Genomic DNA, 20,899 nt, shown 5'->3' with positions numbered 1-20,899 from the left:
CAGAATAATCCAGGCCAGGTGCTTCATCTTTAGCTTTTATGGGAAAAGAAACTGAGCTACAACTACTTAAAGCTTCTTGCACTTTACTTTTACTTCCTTAAGCATAATGATAAAACTCTTATTGGGCAGGAAACATTCCAGCATTCAAAAATAATCATATGTAGATTAAGTATTTGAAATTGGAGCTTAACAATAAATATTTTCCTTTTTGAACATCACTTACATCATGGGATGATTCACTTTTACAGATATACCTTCCCCTGCCATCCTACTATATCTCATTCCTACTTGGCCACAGTTTGTGAGAGGAAAAAAACAAAAAGAACATTTACATGATTTTTATTTCAATGTAATGTACATTACTGAAACATACACATTTTATAACACGTGCTTCATAGGATATTGTTTCACTGCTGAGTCTTAGTTTTTGTCTTGCCAAAAATCAGCCAAGGTTTTCAGTGAGATTTTGCTTTACCCTTTTCCATAGGTGTCAACATAGCTGAGGTGAATGATGCCAAATAACAATTGAAACTCAGACATAAACAATATTGAGATAGAGCGCAGCAGAGAAGCACTGGCTGGGGCTGAGGACTTGGTTCATAGATATAGCTGCATGAATTATATTTTTCTTCAAACATTTAAGGAGAGAGAATGAAGGTAATCTATTATATATCTAGAATTTCATTTCTCAAGATGTAGAAATACATGTGATGATCTCAGGTTGTCCTGTAACAGAAGTTACTACTATTCTCTTGCTTTTTGTGCACTGGATATTTGTCACAGCCATCCTAATTCTTAGCATCTGTTTTTTGCAGTTTTCTCCCTGCATAATTTTCTCTCTGAGGATCTTTTACATAACTTACAGATCTCATCTAGTTTATGATGGGCTGGCAGGTGTGATGGTAGAGTCTCTGTGCCTGCTTTCAGATCTCAGGCCCAACAGTTATGCATTTCTGGGTTCTAACAGCATCTTGTCATTAGGCAAGTTCTTGCAACATAGTGCATCCCTTTCCAGCAGTTTCCAGTAAATATTTATGAAGATGTCCAAGAATGTGAAGCCTCTACCAAAAAATGACAAACAGAACAATCATTAGTGATCCCTTAACATCAGAAGGAAAGGTATGAAGACTGCAGGTTTATATTTTTTTCCTGAAGTTTCCTGGGACATTAGCAGTGGACAGTTGAGCTTGCTGTCTACCACTCACTCACTCTTAAATACTTTCACTGATTCTATATTTATCTTTAAATCCCTTCCTATCTCTAACCCTGCTTAAGGCAGATATATTGTTGAACCATTGTAGACCTGGATAAAATTCATGACTACTAGGATGAGCCAGCACAGATTGTACCACTGTATTGAGGAGAGCATTATATTACTGCAAAAGATAAATGGAACTCTGGACACATTCAAGAAAACAGTATATGAAATATCCTAAGTAGTTCTCCAATGGCCACTCATTCCTGTGATTCCTTGTGATTTCCAGATCACTATGAACGTACATGTTGCCATAAATGCTTCCAGCATACTTTCCGGGAAAACTGGTGGTGGTTCTGATAGGTTTCATCATGAATATACAGAAAAACGGAGATCTATTAGAATTGCCAGCTAGGAATACACAGTAGAAGGACATTTTACAAAGAAATAGTGGAAAACCCAGAGAAACTAATTTGCCATTACACACAGCCTCTGTATACCTATCAGTACATAGACTGAGCAGATAGAATCATGAAATCACCAACGTTGGAAAAGACCTTCAGATCATGTAGTCCAAACATCCACCAGCCATCAATATTTCCTCACTAAACCATGTACCTTAGTACAACATCTAAATGTTTCTTGAACACCTCAGGGGACAGTGAATCAACCACCTCCCTAAGCAGCCCATTCCACAGCTCTATATTCCAGAGCAGACATTTTTCCTAACATCCAATCTGAACCTTCCCTGCTGCAACTTGGGGCAATTCCCCCTAATCCTATTGCTAGTTAAGCAGAAGAATAGGCCAAACCCCCCACCTTGGGGCAACCTCCCTTCAGGCAGTTGTAGAAGGCTATAAGGTCTCTTCTGAGCCTTCTCTTCTCCAGACTGAACCATTTCAGTTCCCTCAGTCACTCCCTGTAAGACTTGTGCTCCAGACCCCTCACCAGTTTTGTTGCCCTTCTCTGGACGCGCTTCAGGGCTTCAATGTCTTATAGTGAAGTGTCCAAAACTGAACACAGTATTCAAGGTTTGAGGTTGTGGCCAAGTTGCAGGATCCAGCACATAGTCTTGTTGAACTTCAACCCACTGGCCTCAGCCTAGAGATCGAGATAAAATATAGTATTTCAAATATAGTATCTCACTGCAGAAAATCTGTTGTATATTCATAGGTGTAAACATCCCATCTTTGTCTGTTGTCTGGGAAACATCCAACATACTTCAGCAGTATCTAAAGACAAGTTATGCTAGTCAATACTATTCAGCTAGTCAATACCATCAAAGCTTACCATGTAGATTTGATCCAAGTTTTAGGGAAACATAAGAATTTGTAGTGAACACAATGCATTCTTTATAAACCAAGTATTCAGGCCCTGCTTGTACAAAGTTAGATTGTCATCTTTAGTTAATAGCACAGAGTTTTGCATCAGCTCAGCTATGACCAAGACCACATTAGAGTGGTCTCTAAACTATTAGTTATTTTATGTTTCCTTTTAACTGCACATCTTGCTTACTTCAGGAAGTAGGAAACGTAAATCATATAAAGCATTAATACCCAAGTACTACTGACCCTTGGTAGGTATTTTAAATCATGACCTGCTTCACTGAGTCCAAACAACCCCAAAGTAGTGTGAAACATCAACACTACCAGTATGTAATACCAAATGGTTCATGAAGAGAGTCAAAAATTCTAAATCCTTTAGACTTCCATAAAGAATGAAATATTATAAGAATAATACAGTGCATCTAACAGTAGGTGCGCAGAAAATCCTGGCTGCTAGACAAGGAAGAAAAGAAACAACACACACAGCAGCTGCTTTAGGGACATACGAACATCAGACTCATTTAGAAATTTGTAACACAGCAACAAACTAAAAGCAGTACCCAGTCAGTACCAGCATCAGTGGCTTGGACACAGCTCAAGTGATGACAGTAGTGTAGGTTATGGCTTCATTTGAGTTGTTGTTTAGCCTTTATCATCTGTTATCGTAGTTCACAGGTGGTCTGTTCATGAACTAAGACTCACATACCACTGGAAAAGGGGATTACTGTTTCAGAAATCTTAGAGAGCTTAAGGAGGTGATTATTACTTTGGAAAAAAATAGTAAACACTGTTTGATCATTAATAAGGTGGCAAATTTGGTATTACTTGCCCAACCTAGCTGCACACAATACCTTATTAAAACACAGGGAAGTGTTGCTAGTTACCATAGCAGAAGAAATCTGGAGGGATTTGAAACAAGATGACAATATAGCCTTGTGAAAAAATGCCACACGACAGAGAAAAAGCATGCTTGTATTGAATTGTTCCAATGACAGATATAACCAAACGTGAGGTCCAAATTAGAATCTCTGTGGCAAAAACCTGAGAACCTAGGCACAGATAATAGTGTCCTCAAAACAAGTTTCAAAAGATAATTAAAAAAAAAATCAAAACAATACGGTCTAAGCAACCTGTGAAGAGTCAAAGACTGAAGCTCAAGTCCAAGCAAGAGGCAAGTAGAAGGTGCTCCAGTAAATGGAAGCAATGAAAATGAGATGATTATCTGTGATGATGGTTAAAAATGTACCTTTGACACACCATACAAAAATAAATCACAGTTGTGTTTGTATATTTTAAAACAACAAAAACCAGATGAGAGGCAAAACTCTAGGCAAAGATTTGAAAAGAGTAAAATCATAGAAGCTAAGTAAGATTTCTAGGGCAAACTGAAAAGACAGACAAACGTATAAGCCAAGAAATCTGTTTTCATGAAAAGAACAGGGAAAGGATAGCAAGAGAAGAGTGAAAGGCATGCTGAGAACAGAGGGTGGATACATCTTACTACATCATGAAAAAAACAGCAGAACTCCGTATAGTGCAGGAAAAAAAAAAGGCTGGTAGAAAAGGATTGACTCAGAAGTTGTAAAGGTGGGTCTGCACGTAGGGAATTCAATTACACTAGAAAATGAAAGGAGGACAGCATAAGTCCATTGTGGAAAAAGTGAGCTGGGAGATTTCTTCCTTAATGGTTTTGCTAAGGAAAAAGCCACTGCTGAGCCTGAATAAGGGCCAACAGTCAGCAAGGTGAACCCTACCGTGAGAGATAGAACAAGGTTTTAGAAGCAAAGAAAGCAAAATATGGGGAACTATTTCAATAGAAGTGATCAACATTGAATTCATGGAAAGAATGAGTGAAAGCATGGAATGAATGGACTGGAAAGATGACAGTTCAAGCTGGAAACTAAGCAACAGAGAATGAGAAATGTTTCACAGTGAAGGAAAAAAAACAGAAAAACAGACATACGTTGAATGAGTACACTTGAGCAGCAACTTGTCAACATGAGCTGAAGTCAAAAAAAGGAATGTAGGAGTTGCATACTGCAGTTCAGAGATAGTAATTCAAAAAGTATAAGAAAAGAACATGATGCAGGAAGGCATCAAGGAGCTGATCAAAATGGAAAAAGGTAGAAAAGGAAAGCAGGATTGTGAAAGAATAAAGCCAGTAAATCTCATGATGACCTAATTCAGGGAAAAATATAAGGAACACTTGACAAATATGCTGAAGATACCATCCTCACAGCAAGTCATAAAAGTGGATAAACACACTGTTCCTCACACAAGAGAAAGGACACAATGGTGTGAATATCAGCATAAGAATCAGTGCTATTATCAGGGACAAATTTGGTGGGTAGCATCGAGAGCAATTTCCAGTCTTGTACCACAAAAAATTAATCACATGAACTTTATCAAAATGGACTTGTGAAATTCTTAGGATCCATCTTCACAATTCAAATTAAACATGATATTATCCTCAGAAGGGGAGATGAAGACTGGAAGAAGTATTAGACTACAACCTAGGACAACAACAAACACACACACGAGGCTAAACAAAATCCAATGTTCTATCAAACGTGACTCATGGGAGAAGACTTGCATGCTACCAGGCACAGATTACAGCTGCAGCCCACGCGTGGTCTCATTCTGCTTCTCTTTTGAAATTTAGAAGCTTTGACAGCTTTACAATTCTGCTGCATGCAAGAGCTTCAGCAGGTACACCTCAAACAGCTGAGCCTTTACCACAGTTACTCTCTCTAAAATCCAAAGGAGACTTAAAAAAAAAAAAATCACAGAAGGTGAAGGAAGTTGTCCATGTTCTTATGTTTGATGTGAAAGTGCTTTGGGCTTTATCCAAAATGCAGATGTACTTCACACAAAACAATTCCACAGCCAGAAGTGCTTAACATGTAAGCACAGTACTGCACAAAGACTAACTCCTGGCTTAAAAATCTAAGCTGGTAGTTTTTGTACATTTTGTCTTGCCATCTAGATGTATATTAACTTCATAACATTTTACATATGAGGCAGTACTACAAATGAGTTCAGCCTTAGATGATAAAGAACAACAAGCACTCTTCTGGCTTAAGTTCAGTGCAAGTATCTACAGTTATACTCTCGGCACATTTTTCACTGCTCATCCCCACGAGAGATCAACGTTTCTTAAATAATGTAAGGTTTTTTCTTAATCAACCTCAGTTTTTCTACTGAGATCAAGAATATTTTTAGTTGGCACTAAACAAGATTGCAATATGAGTAAAGGAACTCTAGGCAGTTGTGCTGAAATAGCAGCCTATGTTAAGTAACAGTTTGGAATGAGAAGATCTCTAGATTTTTCTCAGCAGAACAAATACCACTGTTAATGCTAAAGGGAAAAATAGTAATAAAGAAACCCCAAACCTTATAAAAAGCTATGGTTATGATCTACCTGCTGTTAAAGGAAAGCTTTTAGTTGACTTCAGTGGGCATTGATACAAGCCTGTACCATGTTTTCAACAGGTGAAAGTAAATGTAATGCCCTGTATTTTAAAATATTGCTGGCAGGATGCTTAACGATTGTGATGCATGGAGTTCTACTGATGAAAAAATAGTATTTAGTGCATGATTCATACTGCTCTTGTATATCAATATCCACACCCTAGTAACTTTTGTAAGAATAGATACAATAGTCAAACTTTCAGATCGAGGTTTCTATATGATCTCATAATTTACTGCGTTATTTGGAGATACGGACACGTTATCAGTATTATCGTGATTTAACATTAACTTCCATCTACAAGCACGTGTTCCAAGCCTGACTTGTGTTGGTATTTACTATACCTTTGTTCAGGCTTCCTCAATCTTACACAAACAGGAGAAAAATCTGACCATAGAGATCTTTAATCACACTACGACAAAAACTAGATGTTTCCACACATTTGTAGGGCTATGCACATTTTGTCACTATCCTGTGAATCACTTTCACATCATTCCACAAATATGTTTTTTGTCTATAACAAAAATAAGAGAGTAGGTATTGTCTATTGATAAATATTCAGTATTTTTAAATTCAACAAGTAGCAAAATGAGCTGATAAGTCTGGGCACATTTTCAGTAGATTCCTTCCCCCCTAATGATAGATATTTTTAATCTGTATACTCCTGCTAACTCCCTACCCATACAATCACAGTTTCAGTGTTTTTACTAAAACCTGTGACAACATCTTCAGTAGTCCCTTAAACCCTGTCTGCAAATAATCACACTCTCTGGTTGCACAAGTTGTCCTATGCTGAAGCCAGAAAAGTTTCCTTTTTGTATCACAGCTCTACCAGCATTATCTCCTTCTTTATCAAGGTACTCAATTACAGTTCTCCCCCCATTTTGTGATCCTTATTTCATTCATTTCGCTTAGGTAAGCTCTTGAATTGAGTACTAAGAACTGATCCACTGCAACATTTAACAGTAAGAAAGAGTAATTTGCAGAGTTTTTTTTTTTTTTCCCTGAGTGAAGCAGTTCTAAAAGCTTAAATGAGAGTTTCACATAGCAGACAAAGTTACTAAGCACCTCCAGCACAAGTCTTAACAGCAACATTTCAAACGTCTGCTCTTTTGTTCTCTTTACTCTTTACTCTCAGTGACATTTCTTTTTGACTCAAATAGCTGTGGTACTACCTAAAATTATCTTAAAGCTGAAAGGTGCTAATCTAGACGTTAGTTTATTCATTATTCAGTAATAAATCCTTAGTTATTCAATTCTCATTTCTAGTATTAGCAGAAAAAGCCAAAACCTACTTATGGTATCACTGTATCACAGTACTAAAATAGAACATAAAGCTAAAATTTTACCACTGGATTCCTAGCTATTCTAGTTGGCGTTCCACATTTTACACCTATGATATAGGCAACAAAAAAGCCGAGAAGTTATTTCTTTTTACTCAATATCCACTGTTGTAAAAACAATTAAGAGAAATATATTTTGGGTAAGAAATAATATACATGCTAGCAGTTTTTCAGAATGCATCCAAACCTCAGCATGAAGGTCATACACAAGTTTCTCAGTAAGGCATAGCTTTTGCACTGTTTTGACCTGCTATTGCAGCTGGATGTCTTCCAGCTTCCAAATTCACTCTAACCCACAAAGCAAGTTTACCAGCTATGGAGCAATACTCACAATACATAACAGAATGACAGCTTGTCTTCAAAACTATGTCAAGTGTATGAGGACAGCTTCTGAGACTGCTCAGATTACTCAGCAGAAGTGGGGTGGGGAGTTTTTATGTGTTTTCAGCTGTCCATTTCTAGATACCTTCAGTTACATATCATACCAGTTCTAGCCTGATAACAGTGTGCAGCCTCTCAAGATCGTTGTGCTTAGAAGTGTGGATTTTGGTATGCCATGGTTCATTAAGAGCACACCTCAAGACCTTTAAGTTGAGATATCACAGCCAGCATTGTAACTAGGAAAAGATGAGTACTGCCTCTTAGCTCCATTTACAACCGTTATAAATTTTGTGCATTTTTCCTCTTCTGACACTGAAAAATTCCTCACAGAATTCTACTGAGAAGAACAACTCATTATGCAGTATCAACCCCAAAAGTCACAAACATCTCCCCCCAAAAAAAAGAAAAATAAAATTTTTAACTCTACAAAAATTCCACCTTCCCACTTCAACGAAAAGGAGACAAAAGAATTACTAACCCCTTCACCCATCTGAAAGCAATTTTAATTTTCTTTCAAGTTCTACCAGCTGGCAGCAATCCCATTAAGAGGCAATGCTGCTGAAGTCCACGTGCACTAGCAGTCACATCTCTAACTATCTTTTACACAAAGTACTTTAGAAGGAAAATTGGAAGCAACTCCTGTTATCCTTTTGTCTTCTCAGGATTCCATCTGTTAGGGAAATATCCACTACAAGTTTTAAGTAGTTTTCTTACTTTAGATACATAGGAACAATGCAAGTAGCAGAGTAAGAAAACAATGTCAATGCAACATTGATTTTGTCTCACTGACTTTTTGGAGACAATTATTGTCAGTCCTTAAGAAGGAGATAAAGTTTTAGTTTGTGTTACTTATATCCATCATTGATTAGCGTAAACAACTGCTCTTCATAAAAATAACATTAACTGCCCCTTCTCATCTTCTGTACTGTTTGCAAAAGGAAGCCTCTCCATCAAGGTGAAATATAATTTTCTGAAATCTTTTAATCTAGGCCTTGTGCTGTTTGTATTCTGTTGATCTCCACCTGCCTCTGACCAATCCTAATACAAGCTGGATAAGTTATTTGTAGAGAAAAATAGGATTTCATAGGGATTTTATAACAAGATAAGTCTGAAATACCCTTTTAAATTACATTTTTAAAAATATGGAATCTACAGTTGATGATTCTGACTAAACAGATGCAGACATCAAGTAAATGATGAGATTGATATGCTCTTAATATAACTTCATCAAATGTGTAAATCTTTTTCACATCCTATGCGAAGAAGATAATAACCAGTGTGTCTAAAAAAAACTCCATTTGCACATCATCTCTCATTGCTGAATATGAACAGCTACAGACTGACAGCATTCCATCTGGCCTCCGTTACAAAAATGTTTATTTAACACTCCTTTACAAGCACTTCATTATTTTCTTGAATTGACTTATGTAAGATTTTGATGAGTTCTGTGAATAGTTCTTGACTGATAAATCACAAGAACATTAAGTATCTGGAATCCAAAAGTACAGTTACGTAGATAACCTTTGGTTAATCATGGACTATCAGAAGACAACAATATTCATCAATAATTTGACAGCAAGAGGAGAACGTCTCCATTACTTTGCTCCAAAGTTATTTTCAGTGAGGGCTGAAAAGTGACACCATCAGCAGAAGTTCTTATGTTCACTCAGATTTTTAATCAAATTTAGTCTTTTTGATTCTGGCAACCAAACTTAATATTTGTCTCCAGTAAGCTTTTTTAGAATACAACAGGGATGCATCTCTAGCATAATATACATACTTTAGTTCAGACTTACAACTGAAGATGGAATAGGAACTCCATTGGCTTTCGTAGGCAGCGATCTGTACTTTCCCACTGTATCATCAGTGAGCATACAGATGTTATGAAATAAATTATGAAATAAACAAAAGAGTTCTAGCTAAGCAGGTTATTGTACCAAAGAGAGAATAGATAGGGTGCTTACCCTTATTCTTAACTTGCTCCAAAAGAGATCCTTCCCCAGTGGTAATCAGCTCTGAAATGAGTCTAGGAGAAGTGCAGCCAGGCTCCACCCCTTCTGGCAGCACAGGTGAATTGCCTTCACCTGTGTTCCCAGGGCTGACTCTCTGTTCACTTCAGGTGATCAATCAGAGGTTCAGGCTGTGATTCAGCACTTCCCATACACCCACTAATGAAAAAGAACCAGAATTGCTACCTCTTCAGTTGGTCACTGCCCTGATTATATGATTTTTTTAAACACAGATATTTTCTTGAGCAAGGTTTTTTCCTGCATTTCAGAGGTAGTTCTATAGATGATCCTGAGGAATTGTTCATTGCTTGTCTGTCTTATAAGTGCTTTTTTGTAGGTTACTATAAACTTCCATTCAGTCAGCCTTTTCCATTTGATTCTTATGAGAGACTGAGGAGGAAAAGTATAGAAGTAAATTGGACAGTAGAATCATGAGAGAGTACCTTACTCTCTGGGTATTCACTTGAATGTCACTTGGGTGAAATTCTTCCAAAATAAAATACCAGTACTAGTAGAATGATTCAGAGAGCTTGCTAAGAATGAAGACAATTGTTCTGCTCACTGAGAACTTTATTTGTTAATTAAGTTCACTGCACACTTCAAGAGTTCCATATGACTGAGTGTCCAACTTTAAAGCGTTAGTGTTTTAGTTACAGTAGGAATTACCCATTTCTTTTAGATCAATTCCTACAAAAATTATCCTGCCTAAATGATTTCCAGATTAGGATATTGCAGCATTTTTAATTCAGCATTCACTGTTTGCCAGTATCAGAAGGAAGACAAAAATAAAAAAGTAATATTAATTGGCCAAAATACAGAGAACTTCATGTAGTTCTACTGTACCATGCTTAGTTTAAAATCTAATTTTGGGCAATGTTTTTGCATGATCCAGCCTTCATTTTAGAGCTGTGTGAACGTCAGCATGAATTTTCAGTTTCCAGGTATGATCCCAAGAGGCCACAACAGCAGCGGCTTTTCCTGGTATTCTTGGCTGCTGAAGGGAGAAAAAGTGCAGTTGCTAAACCAACAAAACAATGTGGAGAGAGGCTTCTCTTGTCACAGACCAGGAGAATATTCTCTATAAGCACTGAATTTAAGTTTATAACTCACTTGCACTGGCTGAGAACAGAACTATAGCAGAATCAATAATGAAATGATTTGTCTTGGTGGTAGGTTATTAGTTCACCAGTGTTTTGACTTCTACTTCATTGAATTGTTTGGCATGGCAATGTACAATTAGTCCTCTCTGGGAAAATACAGAATTGTAATCTGCAGTGTTAAACGACATAGATTCCTTCCTCTTGTTGATGTTGATACCTGATATTTTCATTTTTTTCAGACCACTGTATATTTAATTGACCTGTGGGAGTAAAGAATACTGTACTGATATAGGAACTGTGCATGTCAGCCTACAGTCTGACCACATTTGAAACAACAAACAATCTCCTGAATTAATAAGTTGTTGAAATTACTATCCTGCTGATGTTCCTATAACTTGAGAAAATTAAAGAAAGGCTTCAGGATTCTATTTCTCCTTACGAACACCTATGCAAAAAAACAAAACAAAACAAACTTTACACACCTGTGTAATCACAGTCATGAGGCAAAGTTCAGATCTGTTTTTCGGAACGCTCATAGCAAGAAACACAATCAGAGGACTTATGCACATCTAGTCAGGGAACGGAAATAATATGATAATAGAACAATTGTTCAAACTTGAAGTAGGCTAACCTTAGAATTTTAAATACCATCATAAATGTCACTGAATTACAAATTAAGGTAAGTTTATCTGTTCATGAACATAAATGGATTGAAAAGGAGGTAAAAACATGTCTCTGAAATTACTGATTAAGGAGAGATTCTACCATTACTGAGCAATACAAAATGAAAGCACAATACCTTCTTACCAATTATAAAAGTATAAAAGTATCTGCCAGGTGCAAAATGGTTTCTATTAAAATAAAAATGGTGACTACCAAACTTAAAAGGTCAGGTACTGAAAGGCATCCTGAGAGAAAAATCTGCCTACCAAGAACCAGTTGCAACAAATGTTGAGGGGCACTGTCAACTCACTGGCAGTACAGAGAAATGCTCTAGTGCAACAGTGTTTAGAATGGATTTCATTAATATCATAAGCATTATTTTACTAACAGATTTTAATGCTTTAAGTTATATTTACAATATATGAAAAAAAAATTGTAACTAGTATTGGTTTGAATCTTCTCCCATTACATAAATATCAGGGACAGTCAATAGCCACTACAGTTTCTTTCCTCTTAAGACATCCATGCAGAATATATTTTGCATATCTGTATAAACTGATATTATATCTCCATATCCAATTAAAATAATAATTTGTTAATACATTCTAAATACTCAGATATTATGACATGGATTGGTAGATATCTGGAGAATAAACTTTTTATTTAAAAAAAACCCACAAGACATTAACATGAATTGTATTATTTTAAGACAATCTCCTTGAAAACACTTTTTATTCTTTTGAATCATATATATATTTATCTTTTAAAGGAAGATGTTTAATAACCAGGTACTTACCCTCTCCAAACAGCAAGCCCTCTCAGAGCTAAACATCCAGCTGTGTTTTTGTTACCATGCCATGACACTTCCATCAGAATTGATTACAATTCAGTTTCATTGTGTTTTTTCTTTCCACAACACAACTGTGTCAACTGTGTTTGTGTATCAACATTTGATATGCTGTCTGTGTTTGTGTCAATGCATTTTGGGAAGATAAAGGTAGTCATCCTAAATTGCCTCAATAAGGTTTGAAAATACAGAAAGCGGGCATGCAAAATGAGAGTTGAAACACACTGGGAATACATGCTGTAAGTACTGCCTGGATAAAAGACCTGGGTTGCTTGTACTGTTTTAGTGGAGCCCTTCATCCACAATAAAATAGCATCATAAAGATACAGATAGAAGACAAGGAAAGTGTGCTGGCCTACTCACTACCAAAGCAAACAAGTTTGTTAAGTAGGAGTAGTAAAATATGGTGAAATATCTTGAAAATTACCTAGAAATTGGTTAAATTATACAATTTTTATCCTTTATATTTTGCAGTATAGGGTTCATCTGTCCAGATTTAGCATGTATATGTAGTTGGCTACCCCTGAGCTTGTCACTCTGTGCTTCCTTTGTAGTCAGTGGGGACAACTGCCATGTCCAGAGGACAGTTCATCTCAGTCTAAGATAGTGGTCGAAAAGTAGTTTGATTAACTGCACTGGAGGAATCCATTTTTCCCTCCATTAGCTATAAGGGAAACCTAACCAACTAACTCATACATACATGACCTACTATAAGCATCTGAAAGTGCTGAGAATAATCCCTCCACCTGCCAAGTCCAGGGAATTACTGTTGCAGAAATTGACTGTAAAAATATCGGATTAACAAGATGTAGTTCCTAAAAAATGATTATTTGCCTTCTGTGTTTTATCATTCTTCTTTTGCATCTCATAAATTTACATATATGCTAATCTCATTCCATTTTGAATGGGCATTTAATGACAAGTTTTATTTATCCCCACACTGTATGGACTGTAGGTGTACACTTACTGGTTCCCAAGTGTGCAAACTACGCAGGGAAAATTTTTCATAACTTTCCTATAGGCACAGGAATATAATGGCAAAATGATGAATATTTCGAATTTAAATTCAGCTTTCAAATTTGCCTCTTTATGTCTTTCTACTGGCCAACATGATCACTGCTGATTTCACAGACTATTTCTGTAGCACAGAATTGTCTGGAAATGTTCTCATACTTGTTTTTTGATGTGATGACTTAGCAATTTAGACCAGAAACAGCCCTCTGGTGTAAAGGGCTTAGAGATAAAACAAGAGCAGAGGAAAATAGAATTTGTTGAATAAAACCATTACATATCCAATGCTAAATAAAATAATGGGACTCTGGGAGAGTTTCTGCTGAACTCTGGATAATACTTTGAGCAGCAGAAGTTAAAAAAGAAAACAACAACAACAAAGAAAGCTGCAGTCTTCTGAAATTTTGTCATGTGTTTTGTCAGTTACAGTTTTAAATGTATGTAATAGTAACAAATGTTGGGAGACTTTGCTAGAAATGATGACCCAACAATAAGCTGTTTCTTACATACTTCACCAGTACTCTTCAGTGTTAATGAAGAGCAACAGTTGAGAAAGAAGCATATTTTTCTCTGTAGTTCTCATTTCAAAGGTTAAGTTATGTTCTTGATTACAAGGGCATACTGCTAGGATAACTTAAATTGCTAATTTATGGCAACTCCTGATTTAATTGCAGAATAAACAACAGCTGAATTTGACCCATCTGCATCTTATTCTTTGTATTGTATGTATCTGAAATTGCAAGAGGACTTTGAGAATAGAATCAACTTTAGTTGGTTTGGGTCAGACTAGTTATTTCCAGTTATTATTCTTTCATCGATATGACAGATGAAAATTGGGCTTCTTAAATACTGATTCTGTACAGCTTAATAAAAATATTAACTTTTAATATAATAAAAATTATAGGTCAAATTCTCCTCTTAAGTAGGCTGGAGTGAATCTATTGTAACTATTAATGAATGTGGTTTTATTTTGAATATATTGGGAATCACAAGGAACAAAATTTAACCTTTTTAAAAATAAAAATAAAACCAATAGTAGTATTTCTAAATATTCCAATATTTTGATTTTGAAGGGCTTTGGTTGAAAAATTATTATAGATAAATTAGCTAATTATTTCCCACTGTAAGATGTTATGGCTGAAGGTGAGTAACCTCAGCCGGTATGTTAGCAATAATCCTAAATTTTCTCAGTAAGATTAATATTGTAGAATCATAGAATTACTAAGGTTGGAAAAGATCTCTAAGATCATCTAGTCTAACCATCCACCTACCACCAATACTTCCACCAAACCACGTCTCTAAGTACTACATCTGCCCTTTCCTTAAATACCTCCAGGGTGGTGACTCTACCACTTCCCTGGGCAGCTTGTTCCAGTGCCTGAGCACTCTTTCGGAGAAGAAATTCTTTCTAATATACAACCTGAACCTCCCCTGGTGCAACTTGAAGCCATTGTCCCTTGTCCTGTCACTGCTACATGGAGAAAGAGACCAACCCCCACCTCAGCACAACCTCCTTTCAGGCAGTTGTAGAGAGCTATAAGGTCTCTCCTGAGCCTTCTCTTCTCCAGACTGAACCATTCCAGTTCTCTCAGCCACTCCCCATCAGATTTGTGCTTCAGTGCCCTCACCAGTTTTGTTGCCCTTCTTTTCTTCTCTGGATGCACTTCAGGGTCTCAATGTCTTTCCTGTAGTGAGGGGCCCAAAACCGAACACAGCACAGAAGGTATGGCCTCACCAGAGCTGAGTACAGGGAACGATCACCGCCCTGATGCCACTGGCAATACTTTTTCTGATAGAAGCCAGGATGCCATGGGCATTCTTGGCCACCTGGGCACAATGCTGGTTCACGTTCAGCCAAACATCAACCAATATCCCCATGTCCATTTCCTATACACAGCTTTCCAGACACTCTGCCCCAAGCCTGTGGCATTGCATGGCATCGCTGTGGCCAAAGTGCAGGACCTGGCACTTAGCCTCGTTGAACTCAGCCCGCAGATCCAATCTCTCCAGGTCCCTCTTAGAACCTTCCCACCCTCAGACAGATCAACACTTCCCCCCAAGTTGGTACTGTCCACAGACTTACTGAGGGTACACTCAATTCCCTCTTCCAAATCATCAATAAAGATATTTAAAGAGGATAAGCCCCAATACCTGTCCCTAGGGAACACCACTTGTGACTCGTGGTTAAATGATTAATACTTTGATAAACAGATAATTCATCAGTTAGAGTTTGTGACTCCAGGAAAGTCTTAGTGAATTTGTCATTGAGACAGTGACCTCATTGAAATCTGCTTTAAAACTGTTCAACACTGTTGATCCTAGAGGGCATGGGAGAATCTGATCAGTGAAATGCTGCGTGCTCATATTGAGCCTGGACTGTCCCGCTGACAGCAGGGACAAAACTTCCAGTGGGTCCTATAGAAGTAGGACCAAATCTTTACACAGAGTTAGTTAGATTCAACTCTCATTTTCAGTTGCATAAATCTGGAGAATATCTTCTGAAATAAGTGCAATTATGGTGATTTAGCCCAAAAGAATTGAGAGTGATTTTCTTTAATTAGGTGGGGGGGGGGGGATGAAATATAATTCCTTTATGTTACCTCATTGCTACGTATCAACCAAGGCTCTATCTGCTGTCAAAATCATTATCTGCTTAAGTTGGAGAGGAAAAGCTGACTTCACCATTTAAGGATTTAAGCTTTTATTGTCCACTGAATTTTCTGTTATCCTTATCCCTCTGCTTATCCCCTTCCCCACATCTCAGCAGGTAGATTCCCTTAAGAAGGGACACATTTCTTTTTTCTGCTTCACTCTAGATTTCTTAATATCTAATGTACCTTTTCCATTAACGTGTAATCCAACCTGAGACAACCAGAACACTTTCACTTCACTCCTCCAGAACTATTTTTCTAGTTATTTTTAGAATACTGTAGTTAAATTCAAGCCCAAGGCCTGTAGCTGAAACACCAAGCTGCACCGAAAGCCTGATACATCTGATTGCAAGGCAGTAGTGCCTCCCAAAGAGCCAGCTCTGTCACCAGCGGTCAGTGAAGTTACGAGAACATAATCCTCAGACGAGGTGGCACATTCTTCACGCAGCAGAATTTATTCACCTCCGTAAGGCCCACTGCCAGAATGAAATCTGCAGCCTCACATGGAGTCATTCTGCCTTTCTGAGGGCATGTGTATGCACACAGAAGTGTGGTTCTTTGAAAACACAAGTCCGTGCTTTAGTAGAAGAAAGGAGATTTTATCCTAAATATTCCATATGACTGAGATGTTTTCTCTTTATTTCACTTGTCACTGGTTTCCTGAAGATTGGAATTTCACTCTTCTGTACATGTAGGCCTACGCTGGAACGGTGTCCTCTACCCAAGGACAGGGATCTGAGCTTTTGGGTAAGAGCTTCCAGCCTAATGATTTGATGGAGACAGCTAAGTTAAAGGCAAACACCTCCCTGTTCTGCAGAGCTGTATCCCTGCACCTGTGTCTCTTCAGGTGGCAAATATGTGCCTTGCTGTAGAAAAGCCACTACTTTTATCTGTACCAGCACTTAAGTCATCAACTTGGATAACAAATTCTCCATCCATCAAGTCAGATACAGTTTTCCCTGCGGAAGCACAGAGTACACCCTCATTTTGACTCCATGATCCACAAGTAGGCATCCACAGCATCACAGTTCTGCCTGACCTGCCGTGTAACCCCTGCAGAAGACATTCCAGTGGCCGCTTGACGGGTGTGACCCACAATGGCACAAAACACAGAGCCAGAATAAAAACCAAATCGGAGCCACGTTAGTACCAGTAAATGGATGTAAAGGGAGCTGAATGGAAAAGCAATGAGATTGTCTCAAATCTCGACCAGGAAAACGTTGTGAGATAGGTCAGCAGCCTCCCGAGCAAATGCTGCAACAACACATTAAGCAGCTCCTACAGGGAAACAGCCAAAAAAACCTCAGTTCAGTGCTACTGCCAGAAATTTAAGATATACACTAGTCTGTACATCCGTATGTTAACCGAAGCATTGGGTGTGCATGGAGGAATCCCTCACTCAAAATGCAGATACGAACAGACCACAGAACTTGTGGCTCAGCACCGCAGCCGTGCACAGGTGCAGACTGATGCCATACCACCTCCCGATCCCTCACACGCACGAACGCGGACGAGGCAGAGCACCCTCGCAACAAGCAGCCGCGGCTGCAGGACTCGCTGCAGACCCTCAGCAGCCGGAGGTTGTTGTACCGGGAGAGCTGCACGGCGCCGGGAGCAGAGCCGTGCGCGGAGGGTCCTCTCCCAAAGGCACAACCGAATGGAATCGGTAGCACAGCGCGGCGGTTCGGGGCAGCTCGGACATTGGTTTTGGGGTCCGGGCTAGGAAGGGCGATGCCTGAGTTTAGTGGAAAGGGCTGGAGCTGAAGCGGAGCCGACAGGAGGCCAGCATCATTAGAGAAGGTCATTTTAGCCGTAGCGGCAGCCGCCCTATCCCTGCGATTTTTCTTCTGCACCCAGCAAAATATTCCTACCTCACGGTGACGACCATCCCTTCCATCACCGAGCAACACCACCGCCGTTCGTTTCAAGATGACATCTATTCCTTCCCCCCGCAGAAGCCCCTTTTCATTCTGGAAACGCACGAGAGGGAAACGCTCCTCGCGGAGCCGACGGAGGGAGGAGGAGGAAAGCAGAAGGCAGCACGCACTCACCTCGGCGCCGGGCCGGCAGCCCCCGCCGCCTCACTCCATCGCCGCAGCCCCGCGCTCCTCCCGCGGCCCTCTCGCAGCGGCCCCGCCGCCCAGCAGCAGGCGGACGCTGCCCTCCCGCCGCTCCCGGCACGCAGCCCCGCGCTCCGCCCGATGCCGCAGTACCGACGCCCGCCGGCGGCCCGCGGAGGCAGCGGCGCGGGGCGGTCCCGCCGGGAGCCGGGCGGGGGGCGCGGGCCCGGCTGCGGGAGGCGGAGGCAGCAGCGCGTTGCCAGGCCAACGGCGGGGCTCCGCGGGCGGCGGCGCGGGGGGGGAACAGGAGGGCGGGCGGCCGAGCCCCGCAGCCCCTCCCGTGCTGGGCGGCAGCGGCGGACGGGCGGCTCCGCGCCCGCGTTGCGTAAGGAGCGCGCACGAGGCCGGTCCGGCACGAGCGCGGCCGGGGCGGCTCCCCGCGGAGAACGGCACAGCACTCGGGGTGCCGGGCCGGGTGCCGCATCCGTGTCAGAGTGATGCAATCAAGGGCAAAGGGGGAGAAACCAGGCTGGTCGTGCCGCGGGATCTGCCTGCGTTCCGCTGTTTCCATCTTCCAGTTGGTCTCGGTGCTGTGCATTTGTTTTCTCTGCTTTTCTCTTTCCACTTTTCACTTTCCTCTCTTCTACATGTGTGCGACTTACTGTAGCTCTATTTAAGTGACACCAAGTACCATTTGCTCTTATCTCATGGATGGAGGTACCTATTTCTACATTATATCTTTCCTTCTAGTCGTGCAGGCTGCAGCCTTGCTCACACAGCTGCGATTTCTCCCTACAGTGCGATTTCATAACCAGAATTTATTACTGATACGTTTCTGCTGGAGACAGCAACAGAGGCTTTCAGACAGAGACAGAGCAGGGGCATTTTTCCCACAATGAGGCTAACATGATGCAGCACAGAAAGCATCTGATTCCTGTAAATAACACCGCTTGCAGGGCTGATACCGTCAGCACAGCTGCAGCATTCATGAACTACAATAATGAAATATTTTAGTGTAAAACACAACATAGCAGCATTACTTTTCTTGCACTGAAATAAGAGCTATGAATCAGTGTAGCACATGAGTCCTGTGCATAATGAACCTTAGGGTTCTTACCACCAGAGTTTGTCCATACACCTGGGCTGGTGAAGTGACTCTGATAAGCTCAGAGCATCAACGGATAAACATCCTATACGTCACCAGCACTGTTTTCTCAGCGAAATGGTAATCTTCAAATCATAAACTTGCCAGCTTAACAAAGCAATCAGCTTTTAACCTCTACAGCTTTACCTTTCAGTATCCAGCAGTGCACATGTATGCTTTGATGCCTACTGTCTAAATTCTAATGGTACTCTGTGTCTCTCAGGCACTCTACTTGCAGTGCACAAAGCCCTGCCATAGTTCTGTTGGCAGGGGAATGGAGAGGGATAAAGCATTGTAGCTGTGGTAACTGCCTGAGTACTCTGGATAATGGGATGAAAGAACAATAACAAGGTGTACAGGTTTAATCTGCCGCTCCATAAAGAACAAGTAGTTACTATAGAAACTGTCATATTACATGTGTCTTGAGCATAGTGCTTTGTATGTGAGAAGAAGCATCTTCCACATATTACCAGCTTGGGTACAAAAACAGCATCAGCTGCCATCATCCTGTGTAGGAAGATCATTGGTCACATGCTCTCCACAGGTTGCATCACTTAGGTGCTTTGGATTGCTGTAACAGAACACTTGCTTTTTGCAGTTTTGAGGGAGGCACCTACTGGTGGATGAGACATCGCAAGGGATGGAAGTACAGGCAGGCAGTCTGAGCAGTTCACTGATCTCAGCACCATGGGATGGGAGTTTGGTGAGCATGCTGTCAGTGAATGGCAGAGCTGAAACCCAGCTCATCCAGAATAAGTCAGCAGATCTGTCTCTCTTTTCTACAGCTGTGCCTTGTTCTGTTCCCAGAAATTCTCAGTTGGGACCTTCCAGCTGCTATTGGTTGCTTTACATGTAGACAGGCTCCCAGAGGAATTTAAAGAGGAGTATACATCTCAAAGTAACACATATCCCAAAGTCAAACAGGGTATGAAAACAGAGTTCTTTACCTCAGTGCTCTAAACGATATTCTTCTGTGTAAGTAGATTGAAAAATCACAAATACATACTGAAAGTGAATAGTTTGTGTTACCATTTCTGCCTGGAAGTAGTAATTTGCCTAACAAATAGCAGTTTGGTGGAACAGTGATGATCTGGTCAGACCTCTGCACTCCCATGTCAGGCAGGTCTCAGGCGTTTTGCCATATGGGAACAAGCTCTGTTTGGAAGAGGAGTGGATGGCTGCTGGTGTGAAGGTCTCACATGCAGCTCTGGAGCTACGAGCTGCATGAGCTTTGCTCAACTTGCCAGTGCAGCCCATTGACCAAAAGCCAAGTCCTGGCCTGTTTGCTGTTGCTTTCTCTTTGGGATCAGTCAAAATATACACTTAGTTTGAAGACAATAGTGCTAAAATAGAAATGTATTCTTAAGTGCAAAATCCCATAGGGATTTTTCTAATCAATTACCCTTTATTATACCATGACAACATCAAAATATTTATGTGCACGCATGCAGTGTTCTTGGTGAATGCACATCTCCAAATGATAGAGGGAAAATTGAGAGGCCACATCTGGTCTGCAATAAAAATACAATAAGGGACATTTTCATTCCGTTTTCTACCAAACACCCTCTTTTTAAACAAGCAATTGTATATCTGGGTTAGATATTTATAGACGGGTCTGTGATTCTGTGTGAGCAGGAAGAACTGAACAGAACATCTAGAGAAGAATGAAAAGGCTATATTTTTATTTTTAACCATTTTTCT

At 40.0% G+C, this 20,899-nt stretch overlaps 2 protein-coding genes across 9 annotated transcripts in view; one reads left to right on the top strand and one right to left on the bottom strand.

Moving 5' to 3' along the window:
- GNAZ (G protein subunit alpha z) overlaps positions 1–18,238 on the bottom strand; it is a 45,259-nt gene extending 27,021 nt beyond the window's left edge. The window contains exons 1-2 of one of the 6 annotated variants that reach the window (XM_090120845.1): positions 2,144–5,518; positions 864–1,606 (exon numbers count right to left, since the gene is read on the bottom strand). The gene's annotated coding sequence lies outside the window, so the exon portion shown is untranslated. The other 5 variants (XM_031592301.2, XM_090120844.1, XM_090120843.1 and 2 more) reach the window with 5 other exon arrangements.
- RSPH14 (radial spoke head 14 homolog) overlaps positions 1–20,899 on the top strand; it is a 73,363-nt gene that overhangs the window by 36,926 nt on the left and 15,538 nt on the right. The window lies entirely within an intron of this gene.

This window comes from Phasianus colchicus, chromosome 18 (assembly GCF_987193195.1).
Source record: "Phasianus colchicus chromosome 18, bPhaCol1.hap1.1, whole genome shotgun sequence".
NCBI lineage: Eukaryota > Metazoa > Chordata > Aves > Galliformes > Phasianidae > Phasianus > Phasianus colchicus.
This window is presented reverse-complemented; position numbering and strand designations above follow the sequence as displayed.